Source organism: Panthera uncia, assembly GCF_023721935.1.
Source record: "Panthera uncia isolate 11264 chromosome B3 unlocalized genomic scaffold, Puncia_PCG_1.0 HiC_scaffold_1, whole genome shotgun sequence".
Taxonomy (NCBI): Eukaryota; Metazoa; Chordata; class Mammalia; order Carnivora; family Felidae; genus Panthera; species Panthera uncia.
In genome coordinates this window covers 63,378,570-63,385,835 of record NW_026057582.1, presented here as the reverse complement: position 1 = coordinate 63,385,835, position 7,266 = coordinate 63,378,570, and the positions used below count along the sequence as shown (strand labels likewise).

At 35.9% G+C, this 7,266-nt stretch overlaps 1 pseudogene; it reads left to right on the top strand.

The window, feature by feature from the left end:
• Positions 1-7,187: 7,187 nt before the first annotated feature.
• On the top strand, positions 7,188-7,266 carry LOC125910633 (uncharacterized; annotated as a pseudogene).

Genomic DNA, 7,266 nt, shown 5'->3' with positions numbered 1-7,266 from the left:
CCACCATAGAAGTGTATTGCTTGGATCTCCCTTCAGGAAAAATCTTTCCATCCAACTTCAAGGAATTCAGACAGTTGGCAGCCTCCAGTGACAGTGCTTTGGGAATATGTCACAACTTTTGAACCAAGGCTATCCTCTTCCCTGGTGGTCCTCAATGACTGAGCAATATGGGGGTACCAGAACCTGACCACTTTTTCCCAGTGTGGGATTCTTCTGACACATGGTCTAACTCTCCATGTTTCACAGTCTAAGACTCTCCCTGACCAATTCTCCCCTCCCCCTCCACTTTCCTTTCACACATCTCAGATTTATATCCTGGTCTACATCTTGGCTTTATCCAGATTTATATCCCAACTTTCCTTGCCAGATCCTGTTTCCTGTCTCTTTATTTTTCATGGGCATTATTACCATCCCCTTCCCACACACCTTAGAGCCTCTTGGACTCCTATCTTCACCTTAGCATTTAATTCCCAGTGAGTAATAACTGACTAAATAATCTGGTAAAATTCTGATTTGGGCTAAATTCTACATTGCCTACCTGCTTCAAGATCAGTCAATTCTCCTCCAGTTTAGTTCACAGAACTTGTTGACCAGTGCCTGGTGAAACTAACACTAGAACCTTTGCTTCAATGATGTTCACTTTAGCCTCATTTTTCAAAACTGTAGTGCAAGTCAAAGCTCTGTGGCAAACAGACTGGGGCGATAATTTCAGCTTCAGAAATCCTTTCTTTACTACTTTTTCTGTTTGTATGAAAATACAATTTAGTCTCCTTTGCTTCCTTTCTCTTATAGTTTGCAACAGGTCTCTGCCCAAGGAGTTGCTGATGAAATAGAGGGAAGGGCATCCATACCACAGAAGGGCAAGTGTGCGTGTGGGAACTATGGCCACTTTGAATGTGAAACGTTATTTTGGATCCTTTATGTCATGTTTCCCAACTTATTCTGAAGTTAAAGTCTCCAAATAGTATTTTGAATGATTTTTTTTTTAAGTTTTTCCCTCTGTGTCAACAGTATTTCTGCAAGAGCTTCGAAGGTGTTTTCTTGCACGGATACTGAGAAGGAACACTGATTTTAAGAGGGATCTGGTTTCCTTTCCTTACCCTCTCATTTTTTACCCACTCATTTTAGACTTTTCTGTAACTTTTATTAAGCTATCTTTGAGTTCAGAAGGCTGAGAGAATTTTTCTTTTAAGAAAGAAAGCTTGCCCACCAGCCAGTTTTATATTTTTCCCCAAGCACTCAACAGTCTAATCTTTTTCCCATTTAAAATGAGAAAGAGTTTTGCAAGAAATTGACTTGATGTTAGGACAGGAGCTTCGGGAAGCTCTAATCTCAGTGACAGCTTTAACAAACCAATCCGGCTCTCTGGCCTCCTACATATTGAACAGGAACTGCTCCTTCTGGCCCTCCAGGTAGGAAAGTAAGTCTCTAAAGCACATTTGTGAGGGCTCTGTATTCTCCCTTTCTGTTGGTTTTCTCTTCGGTGCTTTCAGGATCTTAAGTCTTTGCAAAATATTCTCCACTCTTTTGGAAGCAGAAGAATTTAGGAAGGGAATCAGTCTTTGGTTTCCTTTGAAACATTTGCTACAGTTTTTCGACCAGCGCAGCTTCCAAATGGGTGATATTTGGAACTGTTTTGAAACTGGGAGTTTATAAAAGAACGTCTTGGCTTCCGCTTTCTCTTTGCATGGGAGGAAACTAAGGACATACATTTTTTAGGCAAAGAAGAGAGATCCTTGCCTCAGAAAAAAGTAATATTATAATGGTCCTTAACACTGTTTGTTGGTCACTAGTAGTAATCTTCAGACTTTAGGGCACATTGAAATAATCTGGAGGATGTTGAAACACAGCTTGCCAGGCCCCCTATCAGAGGACTGCATTCAATAGGTGGGGCTTGAGAATTTGCATTTCTAACAAGTTTCTATGATGATAATAAAGATTGGGAACAGTCCTAGAGAACTGTTGATCTATACCATTATTATATTCCTTAATAGGAAAAAACTCCTAAAATCTCTGTGAGCTTTCCTAATTGAATGAAAGTGTTATAACTGTTTTGTATTATAACTAATTGAACTTAACAGGAAAAGAAAATAAAAACCCTGATTTATTTTAGGACAATTACTTAAGATATAAAACCTGTCATTTATCTTCTCAGTCTCATTGGTGGCATTACATTCCTTTGTTTCTTACAGGAAAAGTACTTGTGGCCAATTATTTGTAAAACGATAACTGGAAACTAAAAAAACATAAACGATTTTAGTTGTCTTTTTCTTTAGTTGTGTCAAATATTTACGTGAATTTGTTGAAATTTAGAAAGTTTTCCCATCTGGAACATGGGGCTAAAAATAGGTACTTTATAGGATTGTTAGAAGGCTTAAAAGAAAGTGTATCAAATGCCAAACATAGTGCCTGACTAGCAGCAGATAATCAAGAAATATTAATTTTCCATCTTCATTTCTTTACCCATTTTAACACCATTAGTTTTACTCAGTATTTTAAAAATATATGTATTTATTATTTATTATATATAATGGCATATAATATATATTACATTATATATTATATATATTTGTTATTATTTATTATTTTTACTCTGAAAAATCAGAGAAATAAGAAAAAAAGGGTATAAATCATTTTAATGTGGGATTATTTTTTATTAGATATTGCAGAAATTTTTTTAATCAAGTAGAAATTAGATAATAGGGGGACACCTGGGTGGCTCAGTTGGTTAAGCCCCTGACTTTGGCTCAGGTCACGATCTCACGGCTTATGAGTTCAAGCCCCGCATCGGGCTCTGTGTTAACAGCTCAGAGCCTGGAGCCTGCTTTAGATTCTGTGTCTCCCTCTCTCTCTGCCCCTCCCCTGCTCACGCTGTCTCTTGGTCCTTCAAAAATTTCAAAAAAATTTGTTTTAGATAATAGGAGTAACACCTTCAATGCAGACCAGGCATGTTATTTTAGATGATTATTGCAAAATTGAATTTTTTGATTCATACTGTTCCCAAATCCATGTAATATCAACAATAGATAATAGATAGGAGTATGTGTACATGTCAGGAACTAGGCTAAACTTCATTGCTTGCCTTAATTCATCCTTATAACAACCCTATGAAGTTGTCTTTTCTTACTATTACAGATATTTGTTTATTGCTATCTCCTCTTCCTACAGTGAAGGCTCCATTAGCAACAGCGTTGTTTTATATCCTTCTGTAGACCCACTGCTCAAAAGAATACTTGGCATATAGTAGGTAGATGCTCAAAGAGTGTTGAAATAAATTTATGCATCAATGAAAGGAAATGAATGAAAGCAACTCTTCCCTGAGAAGTTAAGAAATTTGCCTCAAGTCCTTGGCCATGTTAAAGTCCGGGTGCTCTGACTCAAGTTTTTCTTCTCCTGACTCTTAACGTATACTTTAGAATCTGGACCATTCTAAACTATTAAAATATCTGAGTTTGCCTGTAACTTTCAAATGGTAACAGTTTAAAAAAAATTGGAATTTAGATAAAAGTTCAAAATAAGCTTGAGTTGAAAGTTAGAGAGTCTTTAGTAGGGAATGGCTGGAATCAGCAAGTTATTCAATAGCTGTATCTTGCCTTTGTGCAGAAACAGATGTTAAGGACATCTGAGATTACCAAAAGCAAGTTCTCTCAATCTCAAACTGTTGAATGCCTGCAGCCATTTCCTCAATGAAAGGTGTGCGTGAGTCTTCCTAGTGTCCTTGGAACAATAGTTGACCACATTATTATTGAATAAATACTATGTGCACATTTGTCTGGGTTTTATTTAGTCATAAATCAAATGAAAATTACACAGCACAATATAACATTTCCTATTAGACTGAAACTTAAAAGTTTGTCAACTTCTTCCCTTTAAAAAAAGAAAAAAATGTAATCACATTTTATTCCTATATCCCTTTCTCTTTGGCTTAAGTTGCAATCAGAATGCATTTCAGCTTCATTGGTGAATACCTCAGAAGGTGGTTATTAGATTTCAAATAAATACTGTTTGAAACTACACCTCATAAACTTCAATGAAGAGTCACTTCTCTGGATTTATTTCTCTCCTAATTTCAAGTGGATTTCTGGGTTGGACTAGCTCCTTCTTCTACAATAACGGAACTCTTGATTTGTATCTGGCCACATGACTTTATAACAGAGACTTCATTTCCCAGCTTATCTTGCAGCCATTCGTGACCATGTGACTAAATTTTGCTAACTGAGATGTAAGGGTGGTATGTGTCACTTCTAAAGCATGTTCTTAAGAGGAAGATCCGTGCCCTTCTCTTCCTGACTCCTGGTACTTCTATCCTGCTGCCTACAAGGTGAATATGGTAGCTGATCATCTGGGACTATGTGGATTAGTTCAACGGTCTTGGTATGATGGAGAAACAAGGTAGAAGTCCAGGCCCCTGCGTGATAATCCAGGTACATCTGTCTTGTACTACCTTCCAAATGTTTACATGAGAAATACTTCTATCTGATGTAAGCAATTATTATTTTGGGGTTTTGTTATACACAGCTGAAGTGATTTCATATACAATATATTTTACTTCTGTAATGTTCAATTTTTTTTAGAAAAAGTGAAAGATGAGGAAATCATAATAAGCAAGATCTTTGACAACAAGGCACTTGCAGAGTGAACATACTTGGTATCATTCTCCAAAATAAAACTAAATAAAATTGGCAAAATTTTGAGGTGGAAAAGTTGTTTAGATGTTTTCCCTCATATGATTCTTTTTATTTATTTATTTTTTTTTTAAATTTTTTTTAACGTTTTTATTTATTTTTGAGACAGGGAGAGACAGAGCATGAACAGGGGAGGGTCAGAGAGAGGGAGACACAGAATCTGAAACAGGCTCCAGGCTCTGAGCTGTCAGCACAGAGCCCGACGTGGGGCTCAAACTCACGGACCGCAAGATCATGACCTGAGCTGAAGTCGGCCGCTCAACCAACTGAGCCACCCAGGTGCCCCTTCCCTCATATGATTCTTAATGAATCTCAAGTTTGTAGTTTTCTTTGGCTTTGACCACACAAATCACTTTTTAGCAGGGATCATTTCTCTCAGTCAAAATAAGTAAAATTAAAGAAGATTTTTAAGTGTCTTTGCTTTGGGCAGACTTACACAGATACCGTTTCTCTGATGACATTCTTTCTTGACTCCCCTGAGATATAACCACTGGAGAGTTGTCTCTGTAAACAAGTTAGCCAAGAAGCTGCGTCTTTTGGAACTTTAATCAATATTTATCTGATAGTTGAGAAACAACTCTTGAACAAGATTATTTTAAATGATATATTAAATGATTAATTCTTTGGTAATTCATCATCTCTTTGAGATAAGTCTTTGATTATGAATCACTAAGAACAAGTAGTGTTCTTTAATTTCAAAAGGTTCAGTTACCTCTTCCTACTTGGTCTGTATCTTGAGCAGCTGTCCAGGGTACTTAAAATTAATTACTGTAAATACTTAAATTACAGATTTTTTCCCTTTTTTTCTTGGATTGCGGGTTTTGAGAAAATGAAGCTGCTTTTTACAATAATTTAGTTTTTCCATTTTGAACAAGACTTTGAATAATGATAAAGAATAATGGTAATAAATAAAATATTTGCGATTGCCTATGTAAATCATATTAGAAAGATTGTACAACACTTTGAAAACAATGTTATGATGTTTGGCTTATGGTATAGAGATAATATAAATTAAAGATTATGTGTGTAAACGTTATGAACTTAAGGGACATTGACCCTAACCGACCCCTAGTGAAAAATTTCTTCATCGGAATTCCTAGAAGGTAGTCATCTTGTTCTGCTAAAATACCTCCAAGTAAGGGATGCTCAGCACCTCCAGAGGTGGTCCTCTTTAGTTTCTGTATAGTGGAAAACTTCTTTCTGCTCTGAAACTTAATCTAGCTCCTTATGTGTTTCATCATTCCATCCTTCTGGAGCAGCGTTCTAATTTTTGTATTCTCATCCTTTTTTGTGGAGAATGAAGGGAAAACTAATTTCCTGTTCCCAGAGCTTCAATGTTAAGTATTTGAATTGCTTTGCTCCAAACTATGCCCACTTCCTGAATGACCATATAAGACAACAAAGCACCTATTTCTGAGTTCTGTTCAAAATCAAAATCCTAATATGTTCATAATAATCCATTCATGATTTGATAGCAAAGCAATACATAATTACAGAGTGTACAGCAAATGAAGACTTTAAACTTCTCTTATTTATTGGTTGTAATAACTTGAGACTTGCTTACTATTCAGATGGTTGTTCTCAAAGTGTAGGCTGAGGAGTTTATCAGGGTATCACTATTTTACAATAATACTAAGACACTACAGTATTTGCTTTCTTTGTTGTGGATGTCTGAACTGATGATGCAAAAGCACTGGGAAGTAAAACGGCATTAGAGTGAATCAAGCTGTACTGGTAGTCACTGTATTCTCCCCTGCCACATATTCACAGTAAAGAGTTGCCTGTATCATTTAAGAATATCCTTGATGAAGCAGTAAGAATTATTAACTTTATTCAATCTGGACCTTTAAACACATATCTTGCAAATATTCTTTCTGCTGAAGTGGGAAGTACACATAAAGTACTCTTATTGCAAATTTCTAATTCTCTCTCTAAAAAAAAGTACTTGTGCTATTGGAACAAAAAAATACTTGTGCCATTTCTTGAATTATGAGCTGAGCTAGCCATGCTTTTTTTTCCCATGGAACATTGTTTATACTTGAAAGTATAACTGACACACTATGGTTATTCAGATGTGGGTATTTGGCAGACATTTTCTTGAAAATGAATACAATGCATCTATGACTTTGAAGATACAACTGACAGAGTTCGGTTGCCAATAATAATATTTGAGATTCCAAGTGAAAATTAGTATTTAAGAAGCTTGTATTTGCTATTGTGAGCTTGACAGCTTCCCAATATGTAAAGACTTTACTGATCAGATGGGTAGTGATCTTAATAAATGTGATTTTCTGATATTGTGCAATGAAATGTGTTAACATTTGGAATATTTGCAGAATACAGTCAAAGTGTTTTAAAAATCATCACTGCTTGATGATACAAAGTCATGCATCAACCAAAAAACAATCTATAGTTCAATGGATTTCAATGATTAGAATATAACAAATTTATTGTTATAATTCCAGATTCTACAGTGCAGCTAAGTTTTAAGAAATCACTACTGTGTTGTGTGAAAGGTTAGCTCTCCCCTTGACAAGGATGGAAGAGGCCCTTGGGCCTGACAACATAACCACATGTGTAT